This window comes from Struthio camelus, chromosome 18 (genome assembly GCF_040807025.1).
Source record: "Struthio camelus isolate bStrCam1 chromosome 18, bStrCam1.hap1, whole genome shotgun sequence".
Classification (NCBI taxonomy): Eukaryota; Metazoa; Chordata; class Aves; order Struthioniformes; family Struthionidae; genus Struthio; species Struthio camelus.
Window position 1 is genome coordinate 8,952,233 of NC_090959.1, and position 13,783 is coordinate 8,966,015.

Sequence of the window (13,783 nt, forward strand, 5' to 3'; positions counted from 1 at the left end):
TAAGAGATCTAATCAAATCTGCACAATAGGTCTGTTGATCAGGAACTGCGGAGCCCACAAGACTACAAGTTTTCCTCATTCAGCTTCAAGATTCTAAGTGACAGCAGCTTCTGATACATGTCAGCATCTTGAAGATCCCCAGCCTTTCTCTCCCAAATATTACCAGAAAATGCAAGTTTTAAAACACACAGAACCCATATTAAATGCGGTAGTCATATTCAATGACTCAATGTCAGAGATGGCCAGAACTGTCAGATCACAGCAGTAACACTGGTGATAGTACTTCTTAACTCAGGGATCAATAAAATCAGCTTTCCACGCTGGCTGCTGCCTCTCCAAGATCTTCAAATCAGAAAGTCAATTCAATTACTTTCCTTTCTTTTAGGAACTGGGAATAAAGTGCTGCCTATTCCTATATGGGATATGTAATGAGATTTTGTACAATTTTCACGTTACCCCTCATGAAGTATTTATATCTATAGCCACTTCCCCATGGCCAGATTTATTACTACCCTTAATCCTACAATAATATATGCAGATTAGAGACAACTCTGCAGCCTGTCTAGTAGGCACCTCTTTATTTTGACACTACCTCCCAAGAACCCATTAAATAGAGCTAATTAGGACTAGTGGCTACATGTCAAAACCTGTATTTCATCACAAACTGCTTAAACTCACCGAACTGTGAGCTACTATCATGTTTTTACTGTGGAAGGTGAACCAACGCATAAGATATAGGCAGCAAATACAAAATAAGAAACTAAATTTTAGAATGAACTCATTAAAAATTGTAACTACATAAGTTTTCTACAACTTTAACGAAAAAAACACCCACTGATATAAGAGAACCAGGTTAGAGATGTCAATATGCCACTCTATATATTCTATGTTTCTAGTTACTTCAGTTTACTGTACATAAATTTAGATAGTAAAAACATTTGATATGAGAACTGTATCTGTGTTATAAAGGCTGCACACACAAAATAGGGTGTTATAAAACTAAAATAAAGCCAAAGTTACTCTATGACTCTCATTCTGCTTTAGAGAAATCTTCTCCTAAACAAAGTTTTGTAGGGTCCATTGTTGGACCTTTCATATTAGTTAGTTTTCTTAACGTCATTTTGAGCACCAAAACAAATTTCATCCCACAGCCAGGATACAGATAGAAAATTCAAGTTTCCTTTTAGCTGTGGCAAGATAAGATGATTGTAGACACTTACATTCACAGGTCAGATAAATTTCTCAGTGAGACATCCTGGGGCAGCCACACAAGACTGGCACACCTGTTTCATGTATTCGCTGAACACTGAAACTCAAATACAACTCCTTAAAAGAGGGGTGATAAAATATCAAGCTTACTGAGGTATTTTTACTGCCTCAGAAGCAGCACTTTTTGGATGCTGAGTCTTGCTGCAGATATGTGTACTTTCAGCATCTGTATTTGTAGAAAGGTATAGTTTTATCTAGTATTGAGATAGGTCTGAAGTAACATTCTAAGGAACTCAGAAATAATACATAACTGTTCTCTTCTTGCAGAGGTCAACTGCTGAGTAGTTGAAATTCTCCCTTACCAAACTTTCATTATCACTCTAGCATTTCTCTATACATGCCTTTTTTGGGATGGGGGTGCAGGTGATTAGCAGTGCAGATGGCTTCCTAAAGTTAAACAAAAAACCAAGTCTACTAAAGATCGATACTATTGGTAGAAAGAAAAACTAACAACAAACAAACAAAAAAAAAATCACTCTCGTGACAACTTTTCATGTTTCAAATTATATCATGCTTTGTACTGGAATGAAACCAAGAAACCATATCCTCAAAAACATAAGCATATTCGAACATCCCATTTTATATTGAAAACATAGGCCTGTATTTCTTTCCCAAAATGTCCACCCCAGGCCTGAGAAATTGGTCCAGCATATTGATTTAAAAAAAAAAAAAAAGAGAGAGAAAGAGAGAGAGAATGACTTGATCTGAACTGAAGAACTTCTCACCTGCAGTATCCTTAATAGAGCAGGTTGAATTTAAAAGGCACATCTTATTTATGCTTCATGGAAATTGGCAATAGTATGGAGCATTCTTCACTTATCAACAAGTTCAATCACTCCTTGAATTTACTTGTGCTCTGTTCTGAACTTCACAGAGAAACTACTGCTGTAGATGAGTAAGGGAAGGATGTTGAGAGGAAAAAGAAGAAAAAAATATGAATTTATATATAAAAATTTATATATTTGTATAAATATAGTACAATTATCTGGAGCAGATTTTAATCAGTCTATGCTATCTAAAAAAACAAGAAGTTAGAGCTAGTTAGAAGTCAAATTAATTTATTTCTAAAATAATTTTAAAGAGAAGAGAAAACACAAATTCACCCTCCTAAGTTGTAGGGATTGTGGAGACATCTGCGATATCTTTATTTCTATTTTTTACTGTAATAATAGAGTGAAGAAGAGTCAGTAAATACGGCCTATGAGTCTTTTTGCAATAGCTCCTTTGTAAAAGGAAAAGTATTTACATTTATCTTCACTCCTGATATTTATTTCAAAAATACGTATCTGCCATTACATAGCAACAGTATTTGCACTCAGATACACAGATCAGTTATATTTGCAAACTGGATACTGCCAATTCCGAGTTTCTTTTTTGCAGATGACTGCCTATTGTCTTTTTCACCTAGGATCCTCATCAGAGATACTTTAAGTTAGAAGAGTGCAACATAGACTTTTTTGTTAAAACACATAGAACCATATCAAAGTCTCATATATTCCAGCTGAATACATTGATTAATGAAATACTATTAGTTACTCAGGTAGAGCTGTTACAGATTTTTTTCTACTCTTTTAGGAGGAATGATGGAGGAGCTACTACTGAGAGACAAGACTTTAATCAAGAGGGTTTTATACAACAAGAATTTCAGCTAGAAGTCACCTGCAACCAGACTCCTCACAAGGAGTCTGAAGCAAAAAAAAAAAAAAAAAAACCCCACAATATTACATACCCTAAACGCAAGTACAGCAAAAAGGGTTCTTTGCAAATGTCAAAGCTCAGGAAAGAGAAAAGTCCATTAGATACTTTGAGAATCACACTTTATTTTCTAAATGAGATGAAAAAAATCCCGGACATGAGAATTCCCTCATGCAAACTATAAAACATATGTGGTAGGAAAAAACCCAAGATGCCAGGAACCTCACCTTGAATCCCAAGATTAGGGTGGAAGAGAGTCCAGAGTTCACCTGAACCACCTAACACAGATCAAAAATAAAGCTGGCCTATTTCCATTGATATATTAAGGTGGGTGTTTGTTTTGTTTTGTTTTTCCTCTCATATTCCACTTCCCAGAGACCAAGTAGAATAGTTAAGGTAAAGCTGAGAAAGACAGTAGGGGATTTTGTTTGGTTTCTAAACAACATACTTCTGACTTTTTAAGTTTCCCTCCTGCAGGGCATACTACGAAACGCAAAGATTAGTTAGATTCTATGAAGAGGACTGAGTTGGAGGACTCATGACATGTTTCAACCACAGCAGATACCATTTTCCTCAAGCATCATCCCCACATGATTCAGTTTTGTTTCCACCTAATGAGAGGCCAAATAGAAACACTGAATCAACATTAGCGGGGGTGTCAAAGTACAGTAATATATTTAAATTAGCTAAAATCTTAGTTGGAGACAAGGAGAGAGGGAAGGGAAGAGAAATGCTATGCATGTAACTAGCACTGAATTACTCCAGTAGCATCCTCTGGAGAGCTCTCAACCGCATTCAACTCTAGCGTGTAAGTCCTCCCGAGCACGGCCCACCAAGCATCCCTCACACGCGTCCACGTGCGCGCACAGGAACCTAGTCGCCTTGCACTGCTGATTACTTCGGGAATGCAGCTGACACCTACCAGTTACCAGTCTTTCAGCAACTACTGCCCTATGGCATAAAGAGATATTCACTGTGAACGGCAGAGGAGTTTCTTATTGCCACAATGAAGGTGAAGGGGGAAAAAAAAAAAAAAAGGAATCACCTTTGCACAAAGAACTTGTGTCTTCATCTACTGACTTTAACATTAGTAACAGAAAAGCAAGAACATACGTGCATTCATTCATATGCTAGCAGGTTGGGGAAATTAAAGAAAATGAGTCACTCGCGGACACTGCACCTCCGTACACATAGCTATATCACGCTTTCAAGGAGAACAGAAAAACAAGCTAACGAGAGACCTACCTACAACTCTACCAGGTCTCTGCCTGGAGCCGTCAGCCTCGCGGTGCTGCTCCACAGCCCAGTACAGAACTAGAAACCAGAAGTTTTTAGCACAGCGCCTGTTATTTTCCAGCTCAGCCTCTGCCTCACTGCGTGACCTTGGGCAAGTCACTTCCCCCGCATCCCGCCTGCCCACCTGACAAGCCCTCTGCAGAGCTCCGAGGACGAAAAACCCGCTAATTACTCACAACAGGCAACTCGGCACCGAAGAAGCCGAAACGGGAAAGGGGGGGAAGGGGGGGGGGGAGAAGTATTCCTCTCTTACAGGTGATAAAAATCTCCCCGACAGTGACACAGCCTCCCGCCGGGGGAGCGTCTCCCCCCGCTCCCGCGCTGCTTCCATGCCGCACGGGTTAACCCGGCGGAGGAGCCGGCTCCGGCCGGCCGAGCGGGCGGCTCGGGCTCGCCCGCAGCCGCGCAGGGAGCCGAGCCCTGCGGGCCTGCCGCCCCCGCGCCCGGCCGCCACAGCCCTGCCGCCGGCCCCAGCCCGGCTGCGCACGGAGGCGACGTTACTTACTGCACCCGCCAGGCGGAAAACTCACAGGTGGCCCGGAGCCGCCCGGCGACCGACGGTTGAGAGGCGCCCTCCGCCCCGGGGCCGCGGGGGCGGGAAGGCGGACGGCCGCCTCAGCACTCGCGCGGGGAGCGAGCCGGGGCGCGGCGCTGCGTTGCGTTGCGTTGCGCTGCCCCCGCCGCGCAGCTCCGGCCGCCGCCGCCGCTGCCGCCCTCCCTGCGCGGCGCTGGCTCTCCCTGCCTCCCGCCCTTCCTCCCGCCCGGCTCGCGCCGCCGCCGCCGCCGGCCAATGCGGGCCGCGGCCGGGAGCCGGCTTTAACCATCTGTTGCGAGGCGCCTCCTCCAAGCGCTGCCGCCTCCCTGGCCGAGGGGCTCCCGCCCAGACACCCCGCCGAGAAAGCGGGGAGCCGGGGGAAGCTCTAGGCCCCATCTCGGAGCCCTTGTCCCCCCCCCCCCCCAACGCCCTCAGGGGCTGCGGCCCTTACCCCGCCGCCCCTCCCCCACTCGCCTCAGGCTCGCCGCGCCCCTCCCCCCCGTCCCCTCAGGGCTGGCGCCCCCCTCGCCCCCCCTCGCGCTCCGCGCCCTCCGTCCCTTTCCCCTGCCTGGCACCGGCCCTCGCCTCTGCGCCCCCTCAGCTCCCTCCCTGCCGGCTGGGCGCCTCCCCGCAAGGCCGGCCGCCGCTGTGGGGCCCGGGCAGCCCCCCGTTAGGTGCCAGGTGGGTTGGGCGGGTTTGCGGGGGCCGGGAGGGAGGTGGGGGAGAAGCAGAGAAAAAGCGCCTGTGGGGTCTAATCCTCCTGCCGTTGGTGGCGGTGAAGTCCTGACTTGGTAAAACTTCTTCGCTTCCCACTTAATAATCAGGGTTCTCCGCATGGGGGACATGTCAGGAGGCTGGCCGTGGTATTGCAGGGAGCGTTATGCCTCATCCGGCTTGAACAGGCATGAAACAGGCTGAAATCCGTCTCTGTGTGTTTAGACTTCGTAGCCATCTCCTGTGGAGAAGCTGTGCCAGGAGAATCAAGAATCTCTTTCGCTATTAAAGTTGTTGTGAGTTTTAGCCTTTCTCGAAGTGTGTTTTTTTATGTTCTGCACTGGAAAATTTGGCACAAAAACGTGGGCAGCCTGTGTGCAGTGTCCCTTGTTTTGGGTCTCTGTCTCCACCCCGTGTGACAGTAGTTCTGATGTTCCCAGTGCAATTGTAAACCTTCCCCAAAATAGATCCATTGTTCCTCTTGTTTCTAATTTCTTGCATGTATCCCTACAGAATTCAAATGCACTGACAGAAATATAAAACAAATGGGTAAAAGGAGTTTTTAAAATAATTTTGTCATTATGGACCTCCCCTAATCATGCTTTTTATTCCAGTACCTACATTTTCTGTTGATTCTACACAGAAAATCTGGAGAATGAGAAGGTCATTTTATTTTGGGTTCTGGGATAATATTTTTATGAAGCAATGTCAGGAAAATGATGCAAATTCTTTTCTACTCTAAACAACTTGAAGTTAATAAAACAGTCTTGAGACACATTCTGTGCAAAAAAAAAAAATGTTTATGGCATGGGTTAGCACAAGTTCTAAATGACATTGTGTCCTTTTTTGAAACTGTCAGACTCTTGTTTCTCATCAGAGCAGTTTATTGAGTAGTGAGTTACTGAGAATTGAGGTGTGGGTATGTGGACCAGAATGTGGACCGAATATGATTTGCAGGACCACTTATTTCTGTGTAACCTTGTTACAATTACTATGCTATTTTGAGAGGTATTTTATTGTGCTAGTGTTAAGGTAATCTGTTCTCATTGGCATGTGTATTGTCCCTAGCTGGGTAGTCTTCTAGCTAAATTAATCATAAGTCCTTTCTTTTTTTTTCCAGAAAAAGTATGATTTCTGAAAGTTGTCAACCACCTATTCTATTCCAATGCTGTTACAGAATTGCTTGTAGTAAATGGTACAGTGTATTATCCAAATGAACACTTCAAATATGGAATACGTTTTTTTACCCACCAGGAAGGCTGTATTTTTGCATTAGAGGATCTCAATATAGTTGAGATTTATATTGTTTTTACAAAAGATGTCTCAAAAAATACTCAGAAATACTTTAAATGATTTGGATTTTTCTACTGAGACCCCAGAAGGATGAAATTTTGCCCTTATAGATGCATGTGGAATGCCTATAAATCTGAAGGGAGAATTTGTCATTATGAGATGTTCTTAAGGAACAGTTTATATATAGTTATAATTACTAGAATGACAAATTAGCTGGTGAATCTTCCATTAATCTTATAACGCTATTCCCAACTGTAAGTTATTCCCATATATGTTCTAATCAAGCCTCATCATAATGATATGAAATATTGTTTCTACCGTTACTGCAAGGTATTTTCTTACTACTCTAAGAATGTTACTATTATTGATTGTATTAAAAAACAGAAATTCCATCTAACATCCTAAACCAATTGTCCTAGGTACTGAAGATATACATACAGAGACACTCTTCACTGTAATGCTTTGTATGCTATCAACAGATGTGGAAGTCAAACAGAGGATGGTAGAAAATGGAACAATCCACAGTCAAACAAATGGACACTGAAACAGTGAGAGCAGAAGTTACTTCTTCAGTCATACAAGAAGTTATGGCAGAGTCCAAAAGCATCTGCAGGTAAATTGTGTCTCATTCCACTGCTGTAGTAAGCAAATCTCATGTTCAATACAGAAACTACACCTTCAGTCTCAAAATGTTTCCCCGTGAAGCCTTTTACCTCACAAGTAAAATGATTACTGCAAAGATAGTTACTTAACTTTTTTTTAACATATGTTCTTTCACCTGGATCATTACAGTTTTTATCACTTAGTTGTATAGATTTAGAAATATGAAAAATTCTTCATACATACGTAATCAGTATCATGTATTTCATGGATGTGATTTAAACAAGATTTGAATAGACCAGGAACATGCCATCAATTCAGAGGTTTTCTTCTGTTTTTATCTTTGCTGCTATCTTGGTATGTGACCTTGGGCAAATTGCTGAACTTGCCCGTGCATCAGTCTTTCATCTGTGAGATTAGGGATAGTTACTCTTAATGAAATGCACTTTATTAGTAATAACATTTTGTGAATGTATTTGTATATAAAAATGAACTAGTAAATAGCATTTTCAAATACAGACATCCAGTCATTATCCATCATAACAAGATTTTCTCCTGTTTCATTGAAAGCAATATATACTTGACAGTCTATATTACTTAAAACGAAGCTTAAAAACTAGGCAGTGTTATATATTAAATATAGTAACAAATATCTTAAAATCATCAAAGATCCTGTGTGAAAGTCTTTTAGAGTAAATAATACGCTGTGTTTGCTAATTGGTCAAGTAATTCATCAGCAGTGCGTGCAGAGGTAAAGCTGTAAGCAATTATAGTTTGGGAAACTAAAGACTGTTCAACAAGAATGAACAGTTCTCCACAGTGTTCAAGGTAAAGAGCACTGAAAAAGCTTCCTGAAAAAAGCTTTATGTTTCCTTCATGAAAAAGATCTTAATGCCTTATTGTAAGAGTTCAGTGAGAGTACGATATCGCCAAGAAAACTATTCAAAAAACTGTTTTAGTGTGATTTCCATGGGCAGCAGATGTGCTTCACTGGAATGAGCCCTGAAAACAACATCCCTTGCCATTTACATGTGACATGTTAGCACTAAGAATTTTGGTTTTTTTGGGTGCTTTCAAGTTGCTTCCACCAACAAGAGATTATGTGTGCGTTACATACAGTTACTCTGTAACTTTCTTGACATATTCTTTCTTTATGCAAAGTTGAGAGAAATGCAAAGTATTAAGCTGATGCTTCTGTAGAGTTAAAAATATTGATATGCATTAACTGCAATAATCAAATGTTTTTTTTAAATCCCTAATGTCGTAGAAGATCCATTAACCTTAATCAATCCAACACATCTAACTGTGCTTGCCCACTGCCTTTTTCCAAATACAAATGTATCAAGTTACATTAATAGCATCAGTAATTAAATAGCAGTGTGAACTCAGAAACATACCTTAAGATCCAAACAGTGCAAATTTGGGCCATTGATTACAGTTTTTGCAGCAGGCTATTCTCTGAACTAAACCAGCCAAAATCATGGGAATGGAACTGAGCATATGAGTGCAAAGACAAAGTTTGAATTTTAAACTCCTGGTTTTTCCATGCAAAATAGGTTAAGTTCTCAGCGGAAAAAAAACTTCAAGATTGAACAAACTGATCAGAAACGTACCTTAAAGCCTTAGTCAGAAAGCAGTTGCTTTGTTATAAAGACAAAGCAGATTTTTGGGAATGTTGCCACTTTTTACAAACTGCTGAAAGCTGGGGGTTGTTTTATTTTGATTTTGTGCCAGTCATGACTCAGGAGCTGTTATGAAAATGAATGTGCTGTTTCAAATGTGGCAAGACCTAGTCTAGATTTAGCTAGTGCAGCAAACTTAACTAAGCAAGCAAATTCATCTCAGAAGCTGCAGTACTGAAACCGGTTGGAATATCATTTAGGTGCTGACACTACTGAGGAAGCAAAAACATTGATGGCCAGTGCTAACCACTGAAAGTGCAAGGGGATGATAAGTGAAATGTTATGTTCCCATCCCACAGGGCCACATCTCCTGCTTACAATCAACACCTGTATCTGATAGCTGAAGGGAGGGGGGACAGCAAAAGGCACTGCAAATGCATAGGAAGCAGCCGTCTGTAAACCTTAGAGGATAAGGCAGTTGACTTCAAGATGAGTCTTTCTGTGTAAAGACAACTATGAAAACTTTCAGCTTTTACATATGCTTTGATAATTGTGGTAAATGGTAAATACAATCTCATGTTTCCTACCTTCTTACTCAGAGCATGTTAAGGGAAATGGATTATAACTTCAGTGCTAACAGTGAAGTGTTCAGCAATAACAATGTGTAGCTTCTAAAGCACTTCTCTGTTTTGAAGGGCTTTGCAAACATTGATTAATTAATCTGTTCTGTGTTCAGTCCTGGGGAAGCATACAATCCTTCCACTAAACAGTTGGGCTTTGTTGTGGCTTTTAAGAGCTGAACTGTGCTGTGGGGTCGGGTGAGTGAGCACGTGCAGAGAGGCAGCATTGGAGTGATAGCTGCTAAAAGCACACTGTTTAGGGAGCTACAGGGAACAAGCTTAGCAGTGGCCGTAAATCTTTTCCTTTTCTGAAGTGCCAACTGATAGAGGTAAATAAAGCCTGATTATCTCTTTTCACAAGTTAGACTTTCTCTTTGGTGTGTGTTAGACATAAAGGCTGGTTACTGTCCTAACACAAGGATCACAGTTATCAAGTTCCTTCTGTTACTCACGCATGCTCACACATTGCTTCTTTTTTCTGACTTTCCACCTGTGCAAAAGCAAAACCTTTTCGTATTAGTGTCTACATTTAATCTAAAATGGATTGAGTTTTAGTCACACTCCCTTTTTAAGCTGGAATTTCCCTTTTCTGTCCAACACATCAGGATACACTTGTCTGCATGCATTCACTTGCACTGACTGCCTTAATTTCAGCTTCCAATGGAGCTTGCGTGGGACTGCCCTTTGGCTTTGTACCATCTGCAGCCTCTGCCTAAGGACACTGATCTTGCCTTTGCCAGCCAGTAACCTGAATGATCTAAATGATATGTATCCAAAAGTTAGACTTTTAGAGTCTACCCACAACATTAACAACTGACAGCTAACAAATTTTATTAATTTGAGATGCACAGTACAGTCATTATGGACTACAAGTATATATATCCATTATAACCAAGCCCTGCCAAAAATACTGTCGCAACAATTGCATATATCGCGTGTCTGCTTTGCTATGGTGTTTTATCTGGCACTAGAAGTTACGGACTAGAATATATAGTATGGAATATATAATATGGACTAGAATATATAGTTTTTTTTCTCTCTCCATTATGCTGAGAAAAAGCGCCTTAAGGAGGGCAAGTACAAGGAGTCATTTCAGTGGGAGAAAAAAGAGGCAGAGGGAGAAAGAACTTTGTATACTTTAGAATTCTCTGCCAAGCTGCTTACTATAGAACCTTCTGCAGACATACTTTGTAAGCAGAGATTCCTTGGACTCTAGCGGAGGACTGAACATTTTTTGAAAAGATGTATAGCTTTACACTGCAGGACAGGGTTCACATTATTTACTGAGAAATGGCTGGCTGGCTGGCTGCCAAGTTGAAAAACACTTCCTTGCTAACATTTCAGCTGAAGAAAAAATGAAGTAAAATAAATACCTCAGTATTACTTTATTACAGTGTTTAGACTCTACTTTTCAGATGAAAAAATGAAATTTATTACAGCGTAAATGACCCCCTAAAGATCTGAAAATTGCCAGAGCTCTCTGTCTCTTCCTTTCTAATGAAGCTTTGCAATTTCCCCAAAGTCAGAAAGTTGTGATTATACCAATAGATCATGCCTGTGCATACATATGCGATGTGTACAGAGGAATGACATCCTTTAATTGTATTTTTAATGGGAAAGATCAAATAATTCCATGAAATATGCTACAGGTCTCATGATTGATGATTTCATTTTGAACAAGGCAAATTAAAAATGAGATTGAGAGCACAGTCTTTTACAGTAACTGTGAAATTACTCGTTGCGTGTACAGATTTATGCTTAGATCTCATACTTACATTTGGTATGCGTTGAACGTGCATGTGGCATCTTTTCTGGTTACAGATTCATGGATATTTCCTATTATTTGTACCTTTCAGAAGTAATGTCAATCAACAAAAATGCAGTTTTTGCAGAACTCCGTGAGAGTTCTCTGCTTAGAAAATGCTTGAGGAATTGAGCACTATTATCATTGGGAAATTTTTCCTCCTGTGTCTGAAGGTTGTGTTTCACACATACAGTGCCACTCCAGGTACACTTGTATGTTAACCAGTAGATCTGTACTTTGTAGATGAAGAACAGAAAAGCATGTACTCTTTAAGGCTTTAACTCAGCTCTGAGTTAAACTCTTCTTCCACAGCAAGCACTGGTCTGTTGCTGTCTTAAATAGCAGAGGTTAATGGGCAAGCTGGATTTAAACATTTTTCCTATTAGAGATCCAAGATATAATAAAGCAAACAATGTATCTATAGGCTAGGCCACACAAGCATAAGTTCATAGATATTAAGAGAAGAAGGAAGGTTGTGATGGCTTAACTTGATCTTTTGGCATCTAGGGTTTCTGATTATACTGCAGATCTTTCAAGCGTCACTAGTTACCGCTGTCTCTTCCATGGTAACTGTTCAATACGTCATATATCGTTAGGCAGTATCGTAGTTATATATGCCATATATCTTTCTATATATTCAGCAAACACTGATTGATCTTTCGGGCATGCAGTTTGAACCACAGTGACACTTGAAATTTGCTGCTCTCCTTCGCCACTTAAAAATCTCTAACAAAAAAGCCATACAGGTTTGTGAACTTTGTTCTAGACTCAAACCAGACCTGCATGTGTAACCTACATCTCCATATGTATGGAGCCATATTTGGAAACTCCTGGGTCTCACAGGTGCTTGACTTGAGACAACCTGCTTTTGCTAAGGACCAGAGATCATATGCCAAAGCAGAACTTCTTTTGGATTTTACTGTTCTCAAATATATACACTAAATGTGTCTCTATGCATACTGTCTACATACTGTAAATGTGTGTGTAGGTCACAGTTTCCCTGGGACTAAATGTGTCCATATAAACATGTCTTTTTTTGAAAGACAGGCAGATGTTGGGTGTAAGTCAAACAGCTTTAGATGTAAGTTGGATTGCCAAGGGTAAAACAGGTTCCTGACGCAAATGAGACATCACAGTAACATGTCCTTTTTTGCACATACCTTTCTTTAGATAGAAAGCAAGTGTACAGTCCCATGCTGAGTTCTTCCTGCTGCTTGGCATGTTCATATAAAGCAACAGAAATGTTCAAAGATTTTAATAGCTTTCTTCTCATGCAAAGAAATTATCTTGAAAGACATTTCTGCTCCCACCACAGTGACATCACATGCTATAGCCCTTACTTGTATGCATCTTAAAGTTTTACCTTTTAATTTTGTATGTGCAGAGCAGAGAAATCTGAGCATGCATATGGAGGGGGAAGGGATTGAGCTGTGCTGCTGCTAGAAAGCAGGAACAGCAAATGCAAAACCCACCCAGAGGTTTCCATTATATGGTTGTTATGAAAGGAACTGAATTGTGGGATAAACGCCTGGGCCATTGTTTGGTTTTTAACTCATTCTTCACTCAAATGAAATCCCATGGAAGTAGACTGAAGTTTCCCAGAGAAAAACATGAGTGAGAAACATGATTTACATTCGATTTTGGTTTTTGTAAAGGATTAAAGTTATTTTGTCTGAAAAATCCATTGAGACTGAGGTCTTGCTTTTTTCTTAATCACTTTTCACCAAATAGGATCTTTTTTCAATGTAACATTTATATGATGTCACACAGTATACCAAATACTGTTCTTATATTCCCAGAAGTTACACAGTAAAAGTTAGTTTGATATGCCTAGCACAGCAGAAGTAAGGATCACGATTTGGCAAACACCTGTTTTTTTACCTTTTCAAGCAGCATGTAAACATAAACATTTATAATTATTTGTAATAGTATTTATTTCTATGCCGTGATGGCATTGCTAGGAATAATTGCAGAAAGATAGAAAATTACCACACGAGGTTTGCAGCCTAACAGCATAAATTCTATGGGCCCTTGCAAGACAAGAGCTTTAACTGAAGTCCACACGTTCAAGTTTGGTCCCTAAAATACATAAATCATACTGTTCTGGATATTAAATTATATAAGGCAATGAGCATATGTTCTGCAAAGGGATCACAGACAATAAAGTTGATCTAAAGCAGAAGAGATTTGGAAAGGAAATTCAGTAAACTCCTACCATTGGTTTGGTGGATTCACTTTTAGTTTTGAGTTTCCTGAGTTGTGACATGTTTGTGGCACTTTCCTGACAATTTTTTAGCATAAATACTAAATCATAATGTGCCCTAAATGAAACATT

The 13,783-nt window shown here is 40.5% G+C and overlaps 1 protein-coding gene across 13 annotated transcripts in view; it reads right to left on the bottom strand.

Annotated features, from left to right (window-relative positions):
* Positions 1–5,006, bottom strand: part of SULF2 (sulfatase 2) — a 162,818-nt gene extending 157,812 nt beyond the window's left edge. For 3 of the 13 annotated variants that reach the window (XM_068912651.1, XM_068912638.1, XM_068912643.1), the window contains exon 1: positions 4,791–4,944. The gene's annotated coding sequence lies outside the window, so the exon portion shown is untranslated. Of the gene's footprint in view, positions 1–1,994; positions 2,155–4,209; positions 4,268–4,765 lie in introns of those variants that run through there. The other 10 variants (XM_068912650.1, XM_068912636.1, XM_068912649.1 and 7 more) reach the window with 8 other exon arrangements.
* Positions 5,007–13,783: the final 8,777 nt, after the last annotated feature.